General features: G+C 54.2%; 2 pseudogenes across 2 annotated transcripts; one reads left to right on the top strand and one right to left on the bottom strand.

Moving 5' to 3' along the window:
* The first annotated feature begins 724 nt into the window (after positions 1-724).
* On the top strand, positions 725-16,163 carry LOC309682598 (olfactory receptor 14I1-like; annotated as a pseudogene). The gene is made up of 4 exons: positions 725-801; positions 4,050-4,311; positions 4,555-4,670; positions 16,148-16,163. The product of its transcript is annotated as an olfactory receptor 14I1-like (transcript).
* Positions 15,137-22,429, bottom strand: LOC309682537 (guanylate-binding protein 1-like; annotated as a pseudogene). The gene is made up of 10 exons (XR_014270599.1): positions 22,414-22,429; positions 19,551-19,761; positions 19,333-19,460; positions 18,784-18,893; positions 18,266-18,468; positions 17,906-18,148; positions 17,326-17,606; positions 16,809-17,021; positions 16,582-16,684; positions 15,137-16,452 (listed from the first exon to the last, which is right to left on the bottom strand). The product of XR_014270599.1 is annotated as a guanylate-binding protein 1-like (transcript).
* Positions 22,430-22,528: the final 99 nt, after the last annotated feature.

Raw genomic sequence — 22,528 nt, 5'->3', positions numbered from 1 at the left:
TTCTTTTGCCTCAGTGCCCACACCTGCTCTCCCCTCCCAGGCCCTGATCCCATCCCTCTGACCCACCCCACGCGTCCCCTGGGCCATCTCAGTGCTCGCTGCAAACACCCAGCACTGACATGCTCATCCCACAGGCACCCCACACTTGGGGGTCCCCTCAGGTCCCCTGGGGACCCTCATCAATCCCTCATACCCCAGCCTGACCCCAGGACCCCCTCCTGGCTGATTGGTCCAGCTCAAAGTTTGCTGGTGAGTGCCCACCGGGACTGAGGAAGACACAGATATTTACCCCTCCGGCCAGCAGCAGGGACTCGGGCTCTCACCCGTGGTCCCACTCCAGACACTGGCACTGAGCCCCTCACTCACCCCAATCCCATTTGCCCCCCGCTCTCCCCTCCACGTGCCCACTGACCAGTTCCCCACACACAAGCGTGCCCTCCCGTGCCCTGACAGCGGTTAGGGACTGCCTGGCCAGGTTGCAGCTCTGCAGAAAAGTCCCTGGTTGTCCTGAGGTTTCATTGGACAAGCTAAGAGACATTGACAAAGAAGACAGAGAGCATCCTGGGCTGTCTGAGTCGGAAGACAGCCAGTGGGGGCGATTGTTCCCCTCTGCAAAGGACAGTGTCTCGAGGCAGTGACCCACATGTGGGGGCTTTGATAAACGAGGCATAAATGTAAATCATTCCGTTTGGGAGACTTAGTCCAAGCCTTGAAATCAGGCAGGATGAATCCCATCCCTGGCAAGGACCACGTCCAAACTGAAGGGCCGGCACAGCAGCTGCCCAGCTTTGGCCGTGCAGGGTGAGCACCCGCTGTCCCGCATGTGGAAGGCCTCCAGTGAGAGCGCTGTGCCCTGGGGTCTCTGGGTAGACAATGGCATCTGTCAGTCAGAGGGCAACGGCGTTATGCCATTGTACCCCATGAAATTTGGCCAACCTCTAGACAGTCATGATGTGGGGGAAGCACTGGCGGGTGTGGCCATTGCGTGATAGCAATGAAATGAAAATGGGATCGATCCACCTTCTCCAACTATCACTGCTTCCAGCTGCCTTCAGGTATCATAGAAAGGTTTAGGTTGGAAAGGACTGTGAAGATCATTGAGTTCTAATCCCCCTGCCATAGGCAGGGACACCTCCCTCTAGACCAGGTTGCCCAAGGCTACGTCCAGCCTGGCCTTGAACACCTCCAGGGATGGGGCCTCAACAACCTCTCTGGGCAACCTGGGCCAGTGCCTCACCACCCTCAAAGTGAAAAACTTCTTCCTACTCTTCAATCCTCCGGTTTAAAGTCATTCCCCTCGTCCTATCGCTACATACCCCAGTAAAAAGTCCTTCCCCAGCTCTCCTGTAGGCCCCCTTTAGGTACTGGAAGGCCACAATAAGATCTCCCCAGAGCCTGCTCTTCTCCAGGCTGAACAGTCCCATTCTTTCAGCCTCTCCTCATAGGAGAGGTGCTCCAGCCCTCGGATCATCCTCGTGGCTCTCCTCTGGACACGCTCCAGCAGGTCTATGTCCTTCTTTTGTTGGGGACTCGAGAGCGGGATGCAGTACTCCAGATGGGGTCTCACCAGAGTGGAGTAAAGGGGCAGGATCGCCTCCTTTCACCTGGCTGGCCACACTTCTTTTGATGCAGCCCAGGATATGGGTGGCCTTCTGGGCTGTGATCGCACATTGCTGGCTCATGTTGAGCTTCTTGTCAATCAGCACCCCCAGGTCCTTCTCCTCAGGGCTGCTCTCCAGCCATTCCCTGCTGAGCCTGAATTTGTGCTTGGGACTGCCCTGACCCAGATGTAGAACCTTCCCCTTGGCCTTGTTGAACTGCATGAGGTTGGCTTGGGCCCACCTCTGCAGCCTGTCCAGGTCCCTCTGGGTGGCATCCCTCCCCTCCAGCGTGTCTACCTCGCCAAACAGCTTGCTATCATCAGCAAACTTGCTGAGTGAGCACTCGACCCCACTGTCCGTGTCACCGACAAAGATGTTGAACAGTACAGGTCCCAGTACTGACCCCCGAGGAACGCCACTCGTCACTGCTCTCCACTTGGACATCGAGCCTTTGACCGCAACACTTTGAGTGCGACCATCCAGCCAATTCTTTATCCACCAAGAGGTCTATTTTTTGAATCTGTGTCTCTTCAATTTAGAGACCAGGATATCGTGTGGGACAGTGTCAAACGCTTTGCACAAGTCCAAGTAGATGACATCAATTGATCTTCCCTTGTCCACTGCTGCTATACGCCCTTTGTAGAAGGCCACCAAATTTGTCAGGCATGACTTGCCCTTGGTGAGGCCATGCTGGCTGTCACCAATCACCTCCTTGTTTTCTATGTGTCTCAGCAGAGTTGCCAGGAGGATCTGCTCCATGATCTTGCCAGACACAGAGGTGAGACTGACTGGCCTGTAGTTCCCTGGGTCTTCCTTATTTCCCTTTGTGAAAATAGGGGTTACATTTCCCCTTTTCCAGTCAGTAGGAACCTCGCCAGACTGCCACGACTTCTCAAATATGATGGCTGGTGGCTTAGCGCCTTGATCTGCCAGTTCCCTCAGGACCCGTGCATGTGTCTCATCAGGTCCCACGGACTTGTGCACCTTCAGATTCCTCAGGTGGTCTCACACTGGATCTTCACCTACAGTGGGCGGTTCTCCATTTTCCCAATCCTCGTCTTTGCATTCTGCGTCACGGGCACTGCGGCTGCAATCCTTGCCAGTGAAGACTGAGGCAAAAAAGTCATTGAGTTCCTCAGCTCTGTCTCTGTCCCTGGTAACCAGTTCTTGCGTTTCCTTCCGGAGAGGGCCCACACTTTCCCTACTCTTTCTTTTCTCACTGACATACTTAAAGAAGGATTTTTTGTTTGTCTTAATGTCCCAGGCCAGATTTAGTTCTGTCTGGGCTTTAGCTTGTCTGACCCGATCCCTGCCTGCTCAAACCAGTCCTCTGGATACCTCCCAGGCTACCCGCCCCTGTTCCCACTCCCTATAGGCCTCCCTTTTGCTTTTGGTCATGTCCAGGAGCTCCTTGTTCATCCATGCAGGCCTCCTGGCTTTTCTGCCTGCCTTTCTCTTTGTAGGGATGCAGGTAAATGTTTAAGGCAGTGTGGGGTGGGAGGGTGCAGAGAGCTCACTGGCGGGGAGATCTTCACAGCCTTCTACGTGGTAAGTCTTTGGATGCAGAGCAATGGAGGTGTGGGTGCTGGAGGAATCTCCAAAAGCCAGGGCCATCCCAGGGCTGTCCTTGCCAGCAGGGTCCCTGAACACCATGGGAGGGAGAATTCAGAAAACCCCCTGCTGTTCCCTCCAATGCAGACCCCCTTGCTCTGAGCAAGCCCCCTTGCCTCTCTCCCACCCAGCCAAGCCTCTGCCCTCAGGGCTGTGGGGTCCAAAGCATGAACCAGCTCCTCTGCAGCCAGAGCTCCAGCAGAGCCATGGGGCAGCTCTCCAGCATCTCCCCTGAAGAGCACACAGGCTGAGAGCAGCTGCCCAGCAGACCTCCACGATGCAAATCTGCCCCATAGAAACTTTGTTTTTTCTGAAAGAGAGACCTTGAGAAGAGGTGAGAGGTTTAGTGGTCTGCAGTGGATCCCTCTGCTCTTGGCCGTGTCTGGTGGCTTTTGAGAGTAGGCCATGCGATCTAAAACCCCCATCAAAGATCTGGCTCCTGCCCCTACCGTTCCCATGAACCCATGGCTGCAGAGCAGGGCTGACTCCTGGGCAGCAAACCAGCAGATGCTCTGCTCCTCAGGGCACACGCAGCCAGCACCAACCAGAGCTCCAGCCATGGAGCTGAAGAAGGTCTCCTGGGAAAGGAAAAGGGAGTTGAGTGTAGCAGGGAGAGCATCCGTGAGTAGTTCCTTTGATTTTGCTCAGAGAACTCTCCCCTAATTTGTCACTGTCTTTCCCTCCACGGAAAGTGCCCCTTGCCCTGAGGCAGCACATGTCCAACAGCAGCTCCATCACCCAGTTTTTCCCCCTGGAGTTTGCAGCCAAGCGGGAGCTGCAGCTCTTGCACTTCTGGCTCTTCCTGGGCATCGACCCGGCTGCCATCCCGGGCAACAGCCGCATCATCACAGCCATAGCCTGTGACCACCACCTCCACACCCCCATGTAATTCTTCCTCCTCAACCTCTCCCTCCTCAGCCTAGGCTCCATCTCCACTGCTGTCCCCAAATCTGTGGCCAATTCCCTGTGGGACACCAGGGCCATTTCCTATGCAGGATGTGCTGCCCAAGTGTTTCTGTTTGTCTTCTTCTTGTCAGCAGAGTTGTCTCTTCTCACCATCATGGCCTATGACCGCTATGTTGCCATCTGCAAACCCCTGCACTACGGGACCCTCCTGGGCAGCAGAGCTTGTGTCCACATGGCAGGAGCTGCCTGGGGCAGTGGTGTCCTCCATGCTGTGCTGCACACGGCCAATCCATTTTCACTACCCCTCTGCCAAGACAATGCCATAAACCAGTTCTTCTGTGAAATCCCCCAGATCCTCCAGCTCTCCTGCTCACACTCCTCTCTCAGGGTAGGCTGCCTTCTTGTGGTTAATGTCTCCCTGGGGTTTGGGTGTTTTATTTTCATTGTCCTGTCCTATGTGCAAGTCTTCATGGCTGTGCTGAGGTTCCCTTCTGAGCAGGGACGGCACAAAGCCTTTTCCACGTGCCTCCCTCACCTGGCCGTGGTCTCCCTGTATGTCAGCACTGGCATGTTCACCTACCTGATGCCCCCCTCCACCTCCTCCCACTCACTGGATCTGCTCATGGCTCTTCTGTACTCGGTGGTGCCCCCAGCAGTGAACCCCCTCATCTACAGCATGAGGAACCAGGAGCTCCAAGACACACTGAAGAAGCTGAGTCAATCACTTGTCTTTCAGCAGCAATAAGCTGCCCAGGTCTCTTTACCAGCAATTTCCAGTTCATCTCAGGAACCACCTCGCCTTTGGGCATTTGGTCTGTGATCATCATGTTTGGCCAGGAGTATCTGCATCCACTCCACTTCTCCAGCGTCATGAGCCCAGTCTGTCTGAGGCAGAGGCCTTTGTACATGTCTGTGGCATGATGGTACAGCTGCTCTCCTGTGTCACATCTCTCTAGTAAAAGGGGATTTCCTCACTTCCAGTGTCTGGAGGTTGGACACTTCTTCCCCAGCTGAAGTGGAGAACCGGCTGAAGAGGTTGCCCCTCCAAGGCCATGCTGCTGTGCTTGGGTTCTGCATGGGCTCGGGGGTGGAGGGCATGGGGCGATGTGTTGCGGAAGGCCTGGGCTGAGCTTTCACCTGTGGGTGACCTCTGGCCCAGGAGTTGGTGAATGCTCAGAAGGGCTCTGCCTTGGACTGTCTCCGCATGGGTTTTGGGCACCACAGCCTGCTCACTCTGCAGAGCCGCACCACCCTCTCAGGGCTCTGTGGGGAGCACGGGGAGGGCCAGGAGTGTCCAGCCAGGTCAGCACAGGCACATTGCCATGGGAAAGGTTCTCTGGGGAAGGGACGTCCCTGGAGAAGAGCAAAGGAGCAACTCTGTGAGGGGAAGAAATGACCAGGAGAAAGGTATTTCTGCATGCAGCAGCTCGGGGCAGGCTGGTCTTTCGCTGGCGAGATGGGAAGAGGTGAGAAGTGGCTGGGCCAGGCTGGAAAGTGCCCGGCAGAGGACAAGACCAAAGTTGGCTGAGCTGTGTGACCACGCAGGGTGAGGACTCAGCCCAGGTGGGTTGTGGTGCAGACCCCAGGGCTCCTTGAAGGGAGCTGAGCCGTGCAGGCACAGGAGAGAGGAGCCTGGTCTGGAACAACAGTTGCAGCTCTGTTGCTTGGCCACCTCCGGGACAGGGTGGTGACGGGGCCACGAAGCAGCATCCAGAGAGGGGCAGCAAAGACAGGCACAAACAAGGGATTCCTGTGCATTGCTGCCATTGTGCAGGTATGATTGTGGGAAAGGCAAAGCTCCCCTGGAGTCGGTTGCAAGGGCTGTCAAGGGCGAAACAAAGAGCTTTGATTGCTTGTTAGAGACCAAGGCTGAGCAAGGGAAATGCAGGGCTGCTGCTGAAGGGGAGGGAGATTTCACACCAGCAGACACAGGGGCAGCTGAGGGACTCAAATGGCCTTTGTCTTTCCTGGAAAGGTCTCCAGGGCTCTGTGCTCAAAGAGAGGGCTGAAGGAGGAGGAGAGCCCATCTTGGCAGGAACCTCATGGAACGCCTCAAGGACAAATGCCAGTTTCTGCCCCTGCAGGGGACAAACCCTGGCAATGGCACAGGGTGAGGGCGACCTCGGTGGGGAGCAGCTCTGTGGAGAAGGTCTTGGTGGTCAGTGATCTGGAGAGGAGGCAGCGGTGTGCCTTAAAGGAAGGGAGGCCACCAGTGTCCTGGGCTGTCTGACCAGGAGCATGGCCATTAGAGCGAGGAAAGGGACTGTGCAGGTAACTGCATCCAGATTTCTCATCCCCAGTACAGGTACAATGTTGGTGGTAAGCTGGAGTGGGTTTAGCAAAGGGTGCCCAAGATGGTCAAGGGCTGGAGCACGACTTATGAGAAGAGTCTGAGGGAGCGGGGCTTGTCCAGCCTGGAGAAGGGAAGGCCGAGGGGCACCTCAGTGCAGCCTACCAGTACCTACGAGGAGGTTACGGAGAATACAGAGCCAGGCTCTCCACCGGGGTGCATGTTGAGAAGGCAAAAAGCAGTGAGCGTAAGGTGATAGAGAAGAGCTTCAGCCTGGAGAAAAGAAAACACTTTTTCTCCATGGACTCAGTGCACCGTTGGAACAGGTCACCCAGAGAGGCTGTGCCGTCTGTGTCCCTGGGGGATTTCAAACTACGACTGGATCAAGCCTTGAAGAACATGGTCTGACCCTCTTTGTGAACTCTTTTGACTGTTCTTTGTGAACTCTTTGACTCCTCCTCCTCATCCTCCTTGCTCTTCACTGCAACTGCAGCCTGGGAGGCACTGCCTCAGACCTCTGTGTGTTACTCCCGAAACTCATTGCAGTCAGCTTGAACCACCTCCACGTGCCTTGTCTGGCTGCGCACGGAGATGTTGCAGAAAACCTGGGCTTTCCCGGGCTGGGATTTCTCCACCCCTGCAGTCTGCTTCTCTGCCCCTTCACTTTCTTTCCTACTTGAAGTTGAGACATGTGTGTTTTGGGAATGAGGGGAATGGACCCCAGACAGGACTCCTCAATACAGGCCTTGTATTCATGGTGAGGACCCCCTGCCCAGCCTCCACCTGCAGCTCCCGAGGGGCTCTAATCTTCTCTGCAACACCTGCCCGTCCCAGACAAACACCTCAGGTCCAGTTGGGCCTCCAAGAAAGGCCCTGGATGTTTATGGTCAGCCCACTGAGGTCTGCCTGGAAAGGTGCACATTTTTTTTCAACATGATTCATCAGTCAAAACACCTGAGTACTTTTAATGAAATCACCATGTTTTCCCACGTTGTCAGAAAGGGAATGTCCCGGAAGTGCATTATTCATAGGAGAAGTATTGATCTTCCCCTCTACTTGCATGGCAGCTACTCTGTCTACTCCACTGTGTGTTTCTTCTCCCTCACCTTTCATGTGTTCCCACCTCTCCTGATTAAGTGACCTCGCCTGAGGGCATCTTTTCAGCAGTCTATCTCGACACATACCCTTCCCATGGCTCTCCAGGTTTCTCCCTCCCCTGGCTCGTTGGTCACTCAGATGCCTCCAAACTATGTGGTTGCTGCTTTGAGCTTCAGGGAATTAGAAAATTGCCCCATCTCTGAGAAATGTAATGAACTCTTGACACATATCCTTAATTATGTTTCTATCTATCCTTTCCTAACTCTATCTAAAACAGTTCTTGTGCAGATATCCCTTGTGGAAGGTGGCCCTCGTGAGGTGCAGCTTGGATATGGCGTGTGGAAAAGGAGAGTGTTTTGAAGGTTATCGAATTGCATCATGTGTGGCTTTTTTTTTTTGTGAATGAGGAGAAGTGCTCCTGTGGCAGTTCTCTGAGGAAAGCAGGAGGGAATTGGTGGCAAGGTGCTGTAACATCCAGCTGCAGCCTTCAGTGGAGAAGTCGGCTGTAAGGAGAAGTGATGCAAGGCCCAGGGGTCCGATGAGAGAAATGGAGGGGTTGGGGAGGTGAGGAGCAAGGATGTCCATCGAGTGTCTGGCGTCAAGGGACTGCTTCTCCTACCTGCCCATATCAGCTTAGGTGACCCTCTGGGTCAATACCAGCTCTAGAATGCTGTTATCACTGAAAAGGAAAAAAAAAACATTACTTTATAAAGTATATCTACTTTTTCATTAAGTAGTCATTGAAAACTTCCCCGTTAACTACCCTCCGAAAACTTCTCCAATTAGCTTCTGAAGACTTGAAGAGCATTATAGGAAGAGACCAGGCACACGAGGGCTCTCTGCCTTGGAATGAGCCCCATGGTGGTTTTGGTGCTGAGTCCGTGGACCTGCAGTGTTGAGAGGAGATTGCACAATCTGCTCAAGGAGTCAGAAGGAAACGCTGAAGTTTCCTGGAGTATTAATGAGCCCCACTGAGGGCCAATTCCAAGACAACCTCCCCACGGACACGTTAGAGCAGAAAATTGGAGGCAGTGATGACAAGCAGGCACAGGCAAAGCAGCGGTGGCTCTGGTGCTGAGTAAAGCCTTGGTGTGTTTTATCACGCCAAACGCCAAGCCCTGACCCCAGGCCCTCAGAAGAGAGATCCTGTCCATCCCACACGGCTCAGGGCTCTTCCTGGGATGTGTGGGGTGTGATGCCAGGATGCCAAGGACAACAGTTCAACACCTCCCAACCTCCCCACAGTGTGCAAGGTGGCAACATGGCCTCAGTGCCATGAACCCTGGAGAAATAACTGCAGCATCCATTTTAGCCCCCGGAGTGGCGTCAGCTAAAGCGCTTGCTACGCTTAAGAAGCTTGAGTGTTGGCTGGCCAAGCGATCTAATGCTACATCTTCAGCTTTAAGTAGTTTACTACTAGATGTAGACTCAGTTAGACATGCCAGACTGCAGAATCGAGCTGCAATAGATTTTTTGTTGCTGGCTCAAGGTCATGGCTGTCAAGATTTTGATGGGCTGTGCTGCATGAACTTATCAGACCATTCTCAATCTATTCATGTACGCCTCCAAGAGTTAATGAAACGAACGAAAAAGTTAAAGGAAGAGGACGGGTTCTTCTCTTTTGATCACCGTTTGCAAAACTGGGGACTCTCGGGATGGCTGGTTTCAATGGTCAAAGCAGGATTAATAATATTGTTGATAGTTGTAGTTGTGCTAGTGATGGTGCCATGTCTCATCTCCCTGCTGCAAAGGGCCCTGCAGCAGGTGATGGGGGCGGCATTTGTAGCACAAATACAAAAAGGGGGAATTGTGGGAAACTTTGGCTGGTCCGAGGGATCAGAATGCGAGCTTAAAATTGACCTTGAGCAGATATGCGTGTACCCTTGTAGAGACTGGGGAGTCCTGAGAAGAGCCAAGTAAAAAGAAAAGGGTTGGCAAACATCCTGGCTTTGACCAGAGCATGAACAGCGCGTGATCAACAATTGTATTAGGTGGCTGGGGTGTGATGTGAGAGCGTATTGGGCAAAAGTAGAATGGTAGAATATATGCATAGATAAGCACACGGGTAAAAGAATATAAAAAAGCACTGCTTGTTAAATAAAGAAATTGGATTGCTGCAACTTGATGTTCAGTATCGTGTCCATCCCAAAAATGACACCAAACTTGTTCTCACCCCGGCATGTCCCTACATTTACTGACATCTCTCCATCCTCACTGGCTGTTCCTTCAAACACAAAATCATCCGTTCGGGAGGGGCAAAAGAAGAAAAAAGAAAATACAAGGTGAAGGCAAGGAAAAGGTCATGGCTGATCCTGGGCCGCATTAGACAGTGTTGCCCGCAGGTGGTGGGAGGTGATCCTTCCTCCTCATTCAGGGATGCCGAGAAGCTGGGTATGCGACCCAGACAGCAAAATGTTAAAGTCCCCAGGGTAAAGGGAGGAAGTGGTATTTGCCATACCACGAAAATTTGTTTATGTTCTCTGGAAGAGAAGCACATGTCATCTACTGGCTTAGCAGTTAAAAAGCACAATGAAAATATTTAGGGGTTTGATGTGCTGATTGGATGAAACTGGTGCCTGGCAGACTGTGGCGCGTGGTCCTTCGGGACAAGCACCGAGACCAACCCCGGTAGGAATTGGGAGGCTACAGTGCGTGCACTCTGCACAGCCCAGAAATCAGCAGTGTACTGCAGGATCCGATTGCTGCTGCAGCAGGAAATGGAATTTCGCATGTCATAACAGACTCAGGAAAAAGGCACATTATTGCCCCACCCCCTGTACAATTCACCCCTCTGGCCAGTCTGAAACCGGGTGGGAGATGGCACCTGAGAGTTGATTATCAGCATAATAATATGTTATCGTGTATTGCTGTGCCGACACATCTCCGCTAACGGCTGCGTACCCGCTAGTGCAGCTCTAACAGCCACGCTCCAGGCAGCCGCACACCCCTGGATGGCCGTGCTCCATGTCGGAGATATGTTCTTTACGGTGCCCTCGCCGGAGGAGGATAAAGAGAAACTGGCTCTTCCTTGGGAAGGAAGACAATACCCCTTTGACAGACTCCCACACGGCTACAAACATTCACCCGCGATCGCTCATGCTGCGCTTGCTGAACTTTCACAGAGCGTTCTGCTTCCTCAGGATGTGGAACTCTGCCAAGAGATGATATTCTGACTGAAGGAACTTCTCCTGAGAGGGTGGTGTGTTGTGAAGCTCACTTATGACCTCACTGACAGTAAAGCCACAGCTTTTGTTTGAACAGTAGGCAATGCTTGTGTACCCACCATACACCCAATCAGTGCACTGCGATTAAATTGTACTCTGTCTGTCAGAACATAGAGTGTGGGCCCCAGAAAATGGGAACAAATGGCCAACCATTGCTGTTAATGCATGTGTTGTATGGCAACAGCAAGGATTTCTTGGGGAAATAACAGCATTAAGGCCCAAGACATCCGTCTTGACACCGAACAAAATGTTTGTCATTTTGAAATACATCCTGATGAACCCCCTGAAACTGTCCTTGTGCACGTTGGAAATGGATGTGCTTGTGCAAGAACCCTTTGTGATTCTGTAGTTACAGACACCACCACTGTAGGTATACCCAGTCCCTGAAATATCTGTCTTGGTCGTTTTGCTGTAGTCCAAGCCTGGGTGTCCCAACAGAAGACATGGACCTGCTGGAGGGGATCCAGAGGAGGCCACAAAGATGCTGCGAGGGCTGGAGCCCCTCTGCTGGGAAGACAGGCTGGGAGAGTTGGGGGTGTTCAGCGTGGAGAAGAGAAGGCTCCGGGGAGACCTCAGAGCCCCTTCCAGTGCCTAAGGGGTCTCGAGGAGAGCTGGGGAGGGCCTCTGGGTCAGGGAAGGGAGCCATGGGACGAGGGGGAAGGGTTTGACACTGAAAGAGAGGGGCTTTAGGTGAGATATTAGAAAGAAATTCTTGCCTGTGAGGGTGGTGAGACACTGTCCCAGGTTGCCCAGAGAAGTTATGGATGCCCCAGTCCCTGGAGGTGTTCAGGGCCAGTCAGGACAGGGCTTTGAGCAAACTGGGCTGGTGGAAGGTGTGGGGACTGGAACTAGATGGTCTTTAAGGTGCCTTCCAACCCAAACCATTCTACCATTCTATGATTCCTTGTCCAAACCAGCAGTGGTCTGATTCAGGCTCCAAAGGACGTAGAGGTCTAAGTCTTAACCCCACCAAGAACTTCTCTATCTCTAAGTTGTTCTCTGAAAACAGAGAACAAAGGAACAGAGTGACACAGTGAGCATCGATGCATATGAGCTTGGAACACCGATCATGCAATTAACACATGAAGAGCAGGAAGCTTTTCCAAGACTTCTTTGTCAAGGAACAAAGTAAGCTGTGGGTACGAGGCCTCTCATGCAAACTTTTCCCATCGCAAGTCATTTGACTACAAGCCCCCTCTTTAGTCATGGACTCTTTGAAGTTGGGAAAGACCCTTAAGACCATCGAGTCCAACCGTTAACCTGGCCCTGGCAATCCCCCACTAAACCATGTCCCCAAGTGCCACGTCTACTAGTCTTTTAAATAACCCCAGGCTATTTCCTCCTGTCCTATTGCTTGTCACTTGGGAGAAGACACCAATGCCCACCTCGCCACCACCTCCTTTCAGGCTATTGTAGAGAATGTCTCCCGTCAGCCTCCTTTTCTCCAGTCTAAACAACCCCAGTTCCCTCAGCCACTCCTCACCAGATGTGTTCTCCGGACCCTTCACCAGCCCTTCTCTGGACATGCTCCAGCACCTCAATGACTTTCTTCTTGTAAGGGGCCCAAAACTGAACACAGGATTTGAGGTGGGGCCTCACCACTGCCGAGTACAGGGGCACAATCACTGCCCCAGTCCCACTGGCAACACTATTCCTGATCCAAGCCAGGGTGCTACTGGCGTTCTTGGCCACTGCGCACAATTCTGGCTCATATTCAGCCGGCTGTTCACCTACACCCCCAGGTCCTTTGCTGCTGGGCAGCTTTCCAGCCATTCTGCCCCACAGCTGTAGCACTACCTGGGGTTGGTGTGACCCAAGTGGAGGACCTGGCATGACAGCTTGAGTGATCCTTTTTTGATCTCTTCCTGCTGAGCAGCTGCCTGCATGGCCATGCTCTCCCCTGGAGCTGGGACACCTCTCAAGGTTGCTCCTTGTGGCAGAAACCTCTCACCAACTGCAGATCCTTGGTAAGGGACCAATGTTGCTCATAATCTTGCATTATAGCACACCAAGGTTTTGTATTGCAAACTTTGATTCTGAATTGGTAGTTTTGAATCATTGTGTCCTTCGTGCAGTAGGTAATCGAGGGAACCTTGCCACTGAAGTCACTCTTTACAACATCATATTTCAACAAAACCATTTTTGCTGATACCTTTAGTAGTGGTTCTTTAAGATGTCTTAATCTCCTGTCCACCACAAATTGGCATCATGGACAGGACGTTAAATCTGATCTGATCAGGGTGACCAAGTAGGTCAGGGGAGTGATGCTTATAAAGCACAAGAAGAGGCTGAGAGACGTGGGTTTGCTCAGACTTAAGGAGCAAAAGGGAGACGTCGATGCCATCTTCACTCAGTGGGAGGTGACGAGAAGGAGGACGTGGAGCAGCGTGGCTGTAGAAACATGTACAGAGCCCTTACACTTCTCTGTGTGATCCAGAGCAAACTTTGCTGTTCTCAGTGAGATTCATCTCACCTGTCTCTGGCAACCACAGCACTGATGTCCCTGCCCACTGGCCCACCTCTGCTGCCTTTGCAGGTGCTGGGATGCTTCTCCTCAGGAAGAAGGCAAACAGGGTTGAGAGGACCATGCTCATTTGGCAACAGCGGGGCACAGCTGGACCCTGTGCACCTGCTTTGCAGGAGGAAGAGATCCTGACTGGGAGGACAGATCAGCAGATCAGCTCACCGCAGTCTGCCTCAGGGAGATATTTTGGGGCGCTCTCCTTTCAGAGGCAAAGCCTGAAGGCAACTCAACTCATACCACACACCAGGTCTGCATGGCTTGGAGGCAATGCCTGCTTGCCCCAGGGCCAAGGCTGTGAGGAGGAGAGCGCTGCTCATGTGGGTCAACAGTTGGCTGAGGACTTGGTGTTGGTGATGGGGTTTGGGGCTCACCCACCACGGGACCCTGTATGCAGATCAGTGTGTGCCTGGCAGAGATGGGATCCACCGCCCCAATAGGGCAAATGAATCTTTGACCTTGTAAGGGAGGCTTTGAAGTAAGGGTGAGAGGGAGAGGGCATCCAGCAGCGTGTGAGGGAGTGGCAGAGAGGGTCGATGAGCAAAGCTCCGGGGTGATGTGACAGGAAGGGATTGAAAAATCAATAAAGGAGACCTTAATCAGGACACCTCCAGCACTTGTGTGTAACAAGGAAGCGCCTCCGTGTAACCGTGATGGAGAAATCCCCAAAACCTCTCCAGGAATCAATCCAGTTGGTGTGTTCAATCCAGTTGGTGTGCAGTCACAAGTGGTGTTCCCCAGGGCTCGGTGCTGGGGCCGGTACTCTTTAATATCTTTATCAATGACCTGGATGAGGGGATCGAATGCACCCTCAGTAAGTCCGCAGATGACACTAAGCTCGGCGAGCGTGTTGATCTGCTTGAGGGTAGGATGGGTCTACAGAGGGATCTGGACAGGCTGGACTGATGGGCCGAGGCCAATGGTATGAGGTTCAAGAAGGCCAAATGCCGGGTCCTGCACTCGGGTCACACCAACCCCAGGCAGTGCTACAGGCTTGGGGCAGTATGGCTGCAAAGCTGACTGGCAGAAAAGGGCCTGGGAGTCTTAAAAAGACATGTAGGTGTGGCACTTAAGGACCTGATTCATTGGTGGACTTGGCAGTGTTAGGCAGTGTTGGGCGAAAAGGCTTCAAGTTATGCCAGGTGAGGGTTAGACTAGATATGAAGAAACATTTTTCACTGAAATGGTTATTAGACATTGGAATGGGCTGCCCAGGGAGGGGGTGGCTTCGCCATCCCTGGAGGTGTTTAAAAAAGGGGTAGACGTGGTACTTGGGGACATGATTTAGAAGTGGTTTTGTCAGGGTAGCTTAGTGGTTGGACTTGATGCTCTTCAAGGTCCCTTCCAACCTCAGCAATCCTATGGTTCTATGTGGTGGGGCGGCTCCCAGGACTAGAGTGTGGCAAGGGAGGGTCTCACGGTGTGGGGGCTCAGGAGGGCAAAGAGCACCGGCACAGGAGCCTGTGGAGGAGCAGAGCCTGGGCTTTGTCCTCGGGAGCTTCCCCAGGACCTTGCTGGGTGAGCAGGGGCTGTGCTCTGCAGACCTTCCTCTCTCACGGGCAGACCTCCCCTGCAGGGATGGAGTGCCCACAGCGCAGGAAAGTCTTTCCAGGGGCTAGTGCCTCTGGCATGGCGGGGGTGACTGCCTTTGGAGCAGCCCCTCTGTCCAGAAAGAACTCAAAACCCTCTACTCCTTCACCTTACTGCAACGGTTAGTGTCCCTGCTTCTTCTCATGCTGCAGGTGAACATTTCATTCCCTGCAGGGAAGAGGGACACCCCTTTGCCCATGGGTGTCGTGGGTTGACCCCGGAAGGCAGCTAAGCCCCACACCACTTGGGGGATGGAGGAGACAATGGGAAGGGTGAAAGTGAGACAACTCATAGCTCACGATAAAGACAGTTTAATAGATAAAGCCAAAGGTGCCTGTGCAAACAAAGCAAAAGAAGGGATTCATTCTCCACTTCCCATCGGCAGGCAGTCAGCCACCTGCAGGACAGCAGGGCTCCATCGTGCGTAGCGGTGGCTTTGAAGACAAACGCCATAACTCCAAACATCCCCCCTCCCTCCCGCTTTCCCCCGGTTTCCATTGCTGGGGCACAGATTCATATGGTCCGGGATATCGCTTTGGTCAGTTGGGGTCAGCTGTCCCTGCCGTGTCCCCTCCCAACTCCTTGCCCACCCCCCGCCTACTCCCTGGTGGATGAGAAACAGAAAAGGTGCAGACACGCTTCGGTGACAGCTAAAACAGGGGGGTGACACCAACAAATCCAAAACACACAACCACCCTGGCATCTAAGGAGAACATTAACTCTCTCCCAGCCAACCCCAGTACGATGTGGGGGACACCTCCCACGAACCCTCTGTACAACAGCCATCTCCTGCTATACCACCTCAGACACCCTCGGGAAGGGGCACTTGGGGATCTCTTGGGCTCAAGAGAGACAAGAGGCAGCAGCATGCAGCTGGGGTGAGCGAGCAGAGAGCACGACAGCCCTCTGGGGACAACTTCCTCACCGCTTCAGAGGGAGAAGAGCCTCACGAAGGACCAGGGTGGGAAGAGCTACAGAGCAGAGGATGGCTTTCACTCACTGCTCCCTGGGTCACGGGCTCACTCCTTCTGGGTCCCTCTGCCCAGGACCGATGCCAAGCAAACCAGGTAGCGCCCACCACGGGGATTCCTGCTCTACTCACAACCTCTGCGCTCCTTCACGCTGCCGCAGTACGTGCCAGCCTAGGATATCAGCTAGTGGGCTTCAAGCTCTCTCGGGCGTGTTTCCCACAGCCCTGCTGAGGAGGTGTCTCGAAGAGGTGTGTTAGATCCCCAGGGACATGTTCTGAGCATGGCAAAATGCTCCCCGACCGCCCTTTAGGCATTATGGCCTTTCTGTGCCCCAGGCCACCCTGGCTGTAGACGTTCCCCGTGCCTTCAGGTCTACAGTGCAGTACAAGCGAACGTGGAGGTCACTTCCCTACTCTACAGCAAGCGTCTTGCAGGAAAGGCTTTCAAACTTTAACAGACTTCTACGTGGGGACTAAACACACCGTCGTATTTGGCTACAACAGGAGTAAGAGTAAAGATATCAATCCTTGCATAAGGGGAAACACGAAATGTGTGACATTTGAAAATACACGGTCTCTGTTCATCCTCTTCCACTCGGCCTCCCACTCCTTCTGAGCTCTCTCATACTGCTCCCGCTCACCTGGTGACAGAGAAACAGAGGTGTTGCAAAGGCGGGAGCTGAGCCCCCAAGCTCTCAAGGACTACTCTTGTCCCCCCCACCAAGCTTGGCCCTCGACAGGCAGTGACATTTCTGCCCCCCAGATTTTACTTTTCAGCTCCTTGTCCTTCTCTGCCAGGGAGATTTGGGTGTTGATGATGATTTTTTCCAGAGCCTCTATGCGCGGGAGGAACTCCAGCAGGACAGCATAAGCCTGCAGGAGTACAGTAGAAGAGGAGTCGGGGGCAGAAAGAGCAGCAGGGGGGAAATGGTTTCCTGGGGGAAGGGGATGGGACGTGGAGCCTCTCCCCTTGAAGGGGAGCTGCTCTTGTGCCTACCTTCACCCCCTTGCCAGGCAGCTCCCAATATTTCTCCAACAGTGCCTTCTGGTCTCCTTTGAACAGCTCATAACCCCCTGACACACTGTAGACACCAGCACTGATGTTTTTGTCTATGTCTTGGTAGAGGTTCCAGAGAGCAGCCTTGCAATTGCAACGGGACACCTCCTCGTTGGCCCTGCAGAACGTCTCCTTGATGGCCTCCACCTGGCGCTGTCCAGAAAGATGCAGAGCAAAGGCATCAGCCCAGGCTGAGCTGCGGCTGCTGCTCTCATTCTAGGCAAAAATCAAGCCCTGTTGCCAAAGAAATTGGGATCTCCATCTGTGGGGTAATCAGCTGGCAGGTGAGAGATGGGGAGGGCATTGTGCACCCATGGACATCTCTGCGCCAAGGTGCCCAGGAGCAGAGAGCATGCCAGGGACCACAGGCTTCACAAAACAGAGGGACAAGAATTAGTCAGCAGGAGAGGGGAAGCATGTCCCCGGTGGAATCCCAGCTGGGCTGGGGAGCACCTACTGTAAGATCTGCCTGGAAATGGCAGATGTCATCCTCGAATGCCTGTTTCTGGAACAGCTCCAGTGCCTCCCACTCGCACTGGCTGTGCAGATCCAGGAGCTCCTCAACGGTCTCCGTCGGCAGCTGCGCCCGCTGATGCATCAGATCATGGTACAACTTCACAGCCTCTTCCAGTGCCGCTGCATTTGCAATCTTGGCCAGGGCAAGCACCGCACTCTCCAGGCATGGCACTGCCCCGCTCTGGATGGCCTCCACCTAGGCCTCTGCCAGTTTCCCCAGCACTTGCAAGGAGGACCGAGGATGAGAGATCGGCAGCCCCAACACAACCCAGGCTCCCCTTCGGCCCCGGCTCCTGCCATATCCCTGCTGCCTCCCTGCCAGAGCCTGCCTCAACTTCTCTTCCAAACTCTTTCCCACCCGCCTCCAACACCCAGAACCTCCAAATCCAGAGGCAGGCACAGCAGCCAGCAGAATACCTCTCCCTTTCCCCACCGGCATCATTTCACTATGCATTTGACCCCTCCCCAGACACAGTGCCAGGAGCTGCTGGCCACCCAATCCTCTGGACAGCCGTACTCACACGTCCCTGTTATGATGCTGCCACCGGGGATGGTCTTAGGTGAAGACTTCTCCCAGATGTGCCTGCAGAATTTCTCCGCCTGCTGCTGAAATTCAGGATTGATCTCATGATCCTGAAGCTCCTCCAAGCGGACCAGGTCCCTCTTGTGGGCTGGCTGATCAAAAACAAAGCACTTGCGATTTGGAAAGAACCTGCAGATGCATTCCCGGGGCTCATTGTAGCGCTGGATCTCTGGGCTGTTACCTGTGGGGTAAGGGGACACGGAGCAAGTTCACCGGGCTTGGGCTGCTCTTGACTTACCCTGAAATGCCGCTGAGTCTGGGGCTGGACGTCTCCAGCAGCACAGCACCATTCCCTTACCAGCCTTCAAATTCAGTGCCTTCTCCAAGTAGTCATCCTCAGAGATTTCCTTCCCATCCACCTCCATCTGCAGCGTGAAATCCCGGACAGTCCAGACAAACGTTGGGAAGAAGGAGACAAACTTTTCAGAATCCTTCCCTTTATTGTTACTCTGCTCGAGTGCTGCTTTCAACTTGACATGCTCGGACAGCTTCATCACATAGCTAGGGAGCTGGCTAAGGAAAGAGGGAGCTCTGCTCTGAAGGCAGGGGCATCGCCATCCTGCAAGCCCCCAGCACTTCCTGGGCAAGAGGGGAGACTCTGCGGGGACAGACAACTGCAGGGAACCACCGGAAGGAGGAGGGAGAAAAAGCCTCAGCCCTCAGCTCTACCACATGGCACTCCTGAGGACTCAAAGCACATCACTGGGCACCACCAGAAGGTTCTGCCACTGTCGGAGGAAGTAGCATTTGTCAAGCCCTTGCCCACCACACAGGCAGAGGAGGGCATCCCTGGTGCTGCTGTCCCACCAAGGATACTGCAGTTGCTCCATGGCCTGCTGGTCAATGGTGCCTCTGCTGTTGTAGATCAGGGTGCTGGAGAGCAGTACGGTGAGCACAAAGATCCAGGTGTCGTTCTTGGTGTAGCCCTGGAACAAGAACCCATGGCTCTTGTTAACAACACTCCCAAAGTCTGAGCAGAACCCCAGAGCCCCAGACCCTGAGCACCCCTAACCAACACGCCATGGCAAGCCCAGTGTTTGGAGACATCCACCCCCATGCCACCCCCATATCTTTCTGCAGCCGCGTTATCCTCAACTCTTTACTCTCAGGGTGCCACCACACCTCTATCCAAGTGCTCCCTGAGCTCCCCATTCCCGTTCTGCTGCTCTTTGCCAGAGAAGCAGAGGAATTTGGCACCTCGTCTACCCCAACCGCCTTCCCCGTGGCCGCCGGCTCTTCCCAGCACACAGGCTGAAGGCCTCCACTGGTGGTGGGAACACCTGCACTCTGGTCCCCGTGGCTGGGCCCTCAAGAGCTTCCCCAAGTGCTGGGAATGCACAAAGGCAGCTTCCGCCTCTGCCACACCTTCTCCACGTCGCCCAGCCCTTCAGTGTCCAGCAGCACCAGAGTGTGTCCAGGCTGGCAGGGGTGAGGTACACACCACATCCAGATCCCTTTGGTGTGGGACTGCAGGCCGCAGCCCAGCGAGAAACCTGTGGGGAGGACGCACGGCTCTCCAGAGTGCTACATAGAGAGGGGGAAACCCAGGTACCTTGGCCAGCCGGGGCCGGGACCTCCCTCACCTTTCCTCTGACCAGCCAGCCTGTTCATGAGGTAGGACTTGCCAGTGCGGTACAGCCCTGTGATGCCCACCACCACCACAGGCTGGGTGATCTCCGACAGCACCTGCAGGGCCTCCTGATGCACCACCAGCCTCTTCGTCTGGCTGTTCTCTATGAGGCAGACAGGCTCCGGCATGTGCACTTCAGATGCCATTGCTGACGCAAACGCAGCCTGCGGAGGAGACGGTGAGACGGCATGCTTAAGAAGGTGGGGGCACCCCACAGTCCAAACAGGGACAGTCCTTATCACCCTGCTTCATTTCTCCAAGCCAATCATGCTTTGCATCAAATTCCTTCCACCACACCTCCTCTTTTGGCCCATCGCAAGCGATGCTGCCAAGACAACGACGACACTTGGAAGAGGTGCACAGCCCCTTCCCGTTGGCCACACAACAGGAATGGCTCAATTCCGCAAAGCCCACTGGGACCGTGGCAGTGCTCTGCATTGTGTCCTGAACCCCCCGTGGAAGTTTGCTGAGTGCCGAATTGTGCAGAAATGGGTGTGGGACAGAGCAATGGCCTCAGGCAGGGCTCTAGGACAGAGGAATGGCTGCAGAGTCACAGCAGCACCAAGGGAAGGATAGGTTAGGGGGTGAAATTCAAGCTTCTGGGAGCTGCCTAGGAATGTCTCCATAAATTTCTCACACCCGACCCCGTTAAACCTCGTCTCACCCCCCGCTGTGCTTCTCACAGGGACATGAGTTTCTGCACAATGTGCAGTTAATTTTCAGCAGTAAGAAGAGGCTTAGCTAAAACGTGAAGTTCCTGAACACAATTGGTCCTGTTTTACCTCAAAACGCAACCACCATGACAAGCCCCCGCACCTGTGGCTTCTGGATCTGGGAGCAAGAAAATTTACTCTATCCCAGCCAAAACCACCACAGAATCACAGAATCACAGAATCACAGAATCGTCAGGGTTGGAAGGGACCTCTGGAGATTATCTAGTCCTACCCCCCTGCCAGAGCAGGGTCACCTACAACAGGTTGCACAGGACAGCGTCCAGGCAGGTTTTGAACGTCTCCAGAGTGGGAGACTCCACAACCTCTCTGGGCAGCCTGTTCCAGTGATCCACTACCCTCAAAGTGAACAACTTCCTCCTCATGTTAAGACGGAACTTCCTATGTTCAAGCTTGTGCCCATTACCCCTCGTCCTATCAATGGGAACCGCTGAGAAAAGACTCCTCCCATCCCTCTGGCATCCTCCCTTTAAGTATTTGAAAGCATTAATAAGATCCCCCCTCAGTCTTCTTTTCTCTTGACTAAAGAGACCCAAGTTCCTCAGCCTTTCCTCATATGAAAGATGTTCTAATCCCCTAATTATCTTCATAGCCCTTTGCTGGAGCCTCTCCAGCAGATCCCTGTCTTTCGTGTACTGGGGAGCCCAGAACTGGACGCAGTACTCCAGATGCGGCCTCACCAGGGCAGAGTAGAGGGGGAGGATGACTTCCCTCCACCTGCTGGCCACACTCTTTTTGATGCACCCCAGGATGCCATTGGCCCTCTTGGCCGCCAGGGCACATTGCTGGCTCATGGTCATCCTGTTGTCCACCAGGACTCCCAGGTCCCTTTCCACAGAGCTGCTCTCCAGGAGGTCAGCCCCCAACCTGTACTGATGCATGGGGTTATTCCTCCCCAGATGCAGTACCCTACATTTACCCTTGTTGAATTTCATTAGGTTCCTCCCTGCCCAACTCTCCAGCCTCTCCAGGTCACGCTGCAAAGCCGCACAGCCTTCTGGCGGGTCAGCCACTCCTCCCAGTTTAGTGTCATCAGCAAACTTGCTGATGGTACACTCTATCCCTTCATCCAGATCATCGATGAATATATTGAACAGGACTGGACCCAGTACTGACCCTTGAGGGACACCACTTGTTACTGACCCTCAACTAGACTCTGCACCACTAACCACAACCCTCTGAGCTCTATCTGTCAGCCAGTTCTCAATCCACCCCACTGTCCATTCATCTAGCCTGCACTTCCTAAGCTTGCATGTGATAACCTTCTTTACACCCAGGTGCTTTGAGATGATAAGAATGAACAAGAAGTCGGGAACGGTCACCGCCACGACAGCTGACCCCCAACCGACCATTTTGCTTTGTTTGCACACACAGCTTTTGCTTTGCCTATTAAAACATCTTGATCTCGACCTATGAGTTCTCTCCCTTCTGATTCTCTGCGCCATCCCACCCGGGGAGGGGCAGCCACCGGCTGTGTGGGGCTTAGTTGCTAGCTGGGGTTAAACCACGACAAGCCCCAGCTATCACCAGCCCCTCCCGGGCTCCAGCAAACCCCACGCACAGACGTGGAGGCAGCACAAGGGCTCAGCCCATGCCCAGTCCCAGAAGCTGCCCCACGGCAACCTCCCGCACCCCCCGCGACTCACTGTGGCAATGGCCAGCTCCACACACACTGCCCACTGCTGGGCTTTGAATCCTCTCTGAGGACCTCACAAGCACTGCCCTCTTCCAGGCAAAGCAAGGCGATCCCCAGGGGGGGACAAGAGGCTGCCCCTCATGTCACGGGCACTCCCTGCACAGTAGGGAGGAGAGGAAAGGTTCGGGCATAGCGCCCCAGCTTCGGCCAGTCCTAACGCGCGTGCAAAGCCACGGGGGGGTGAACACCCGCTCCCAGCCACCCATTCCTCTTGCTCAGTGCCAGAGCCTACGGAGACGTTTGGGCCACCTCCTCCTCCCACCCGCTTGGGTCCCTGTCACTTGCTGGGGACCCCGTGGCTTCCCGGGGTCAGAAGGAGGCATTCCGCAGCCCCAGTGTGCAGGGCTGCTTGCCCGGGCTGGGGGGAGGCGTGAGGGGAAGGGACTCACCGCTGTCTTCGTCCCCTGTCCAAGGCTGCAACAGCTTTGCTGCAGCCTGGGTCCTGCCCTGACTTTTATCCTCTGCCCGTGGCCAGCGGCCCCTCCTATGCTATTCCGGGAAATC

Source organism: Vanellus vanellus (genome assembly GCF_965231255.1).
Source record: "Vanellus vanellus genome assembly, chromosome: 30".
In the NCBI taxonomy this organism is placed as follows: Eukaryota; Metazoa; Chordata; class Aves; order Charadriiformes; family Charadriidae; genus Vanellus; species Vanellus vanellus.
Note: the sequence above shows the minus strand (reverse complement) of the source record. Positions and strands in the feature narration are given on the sequence as shown.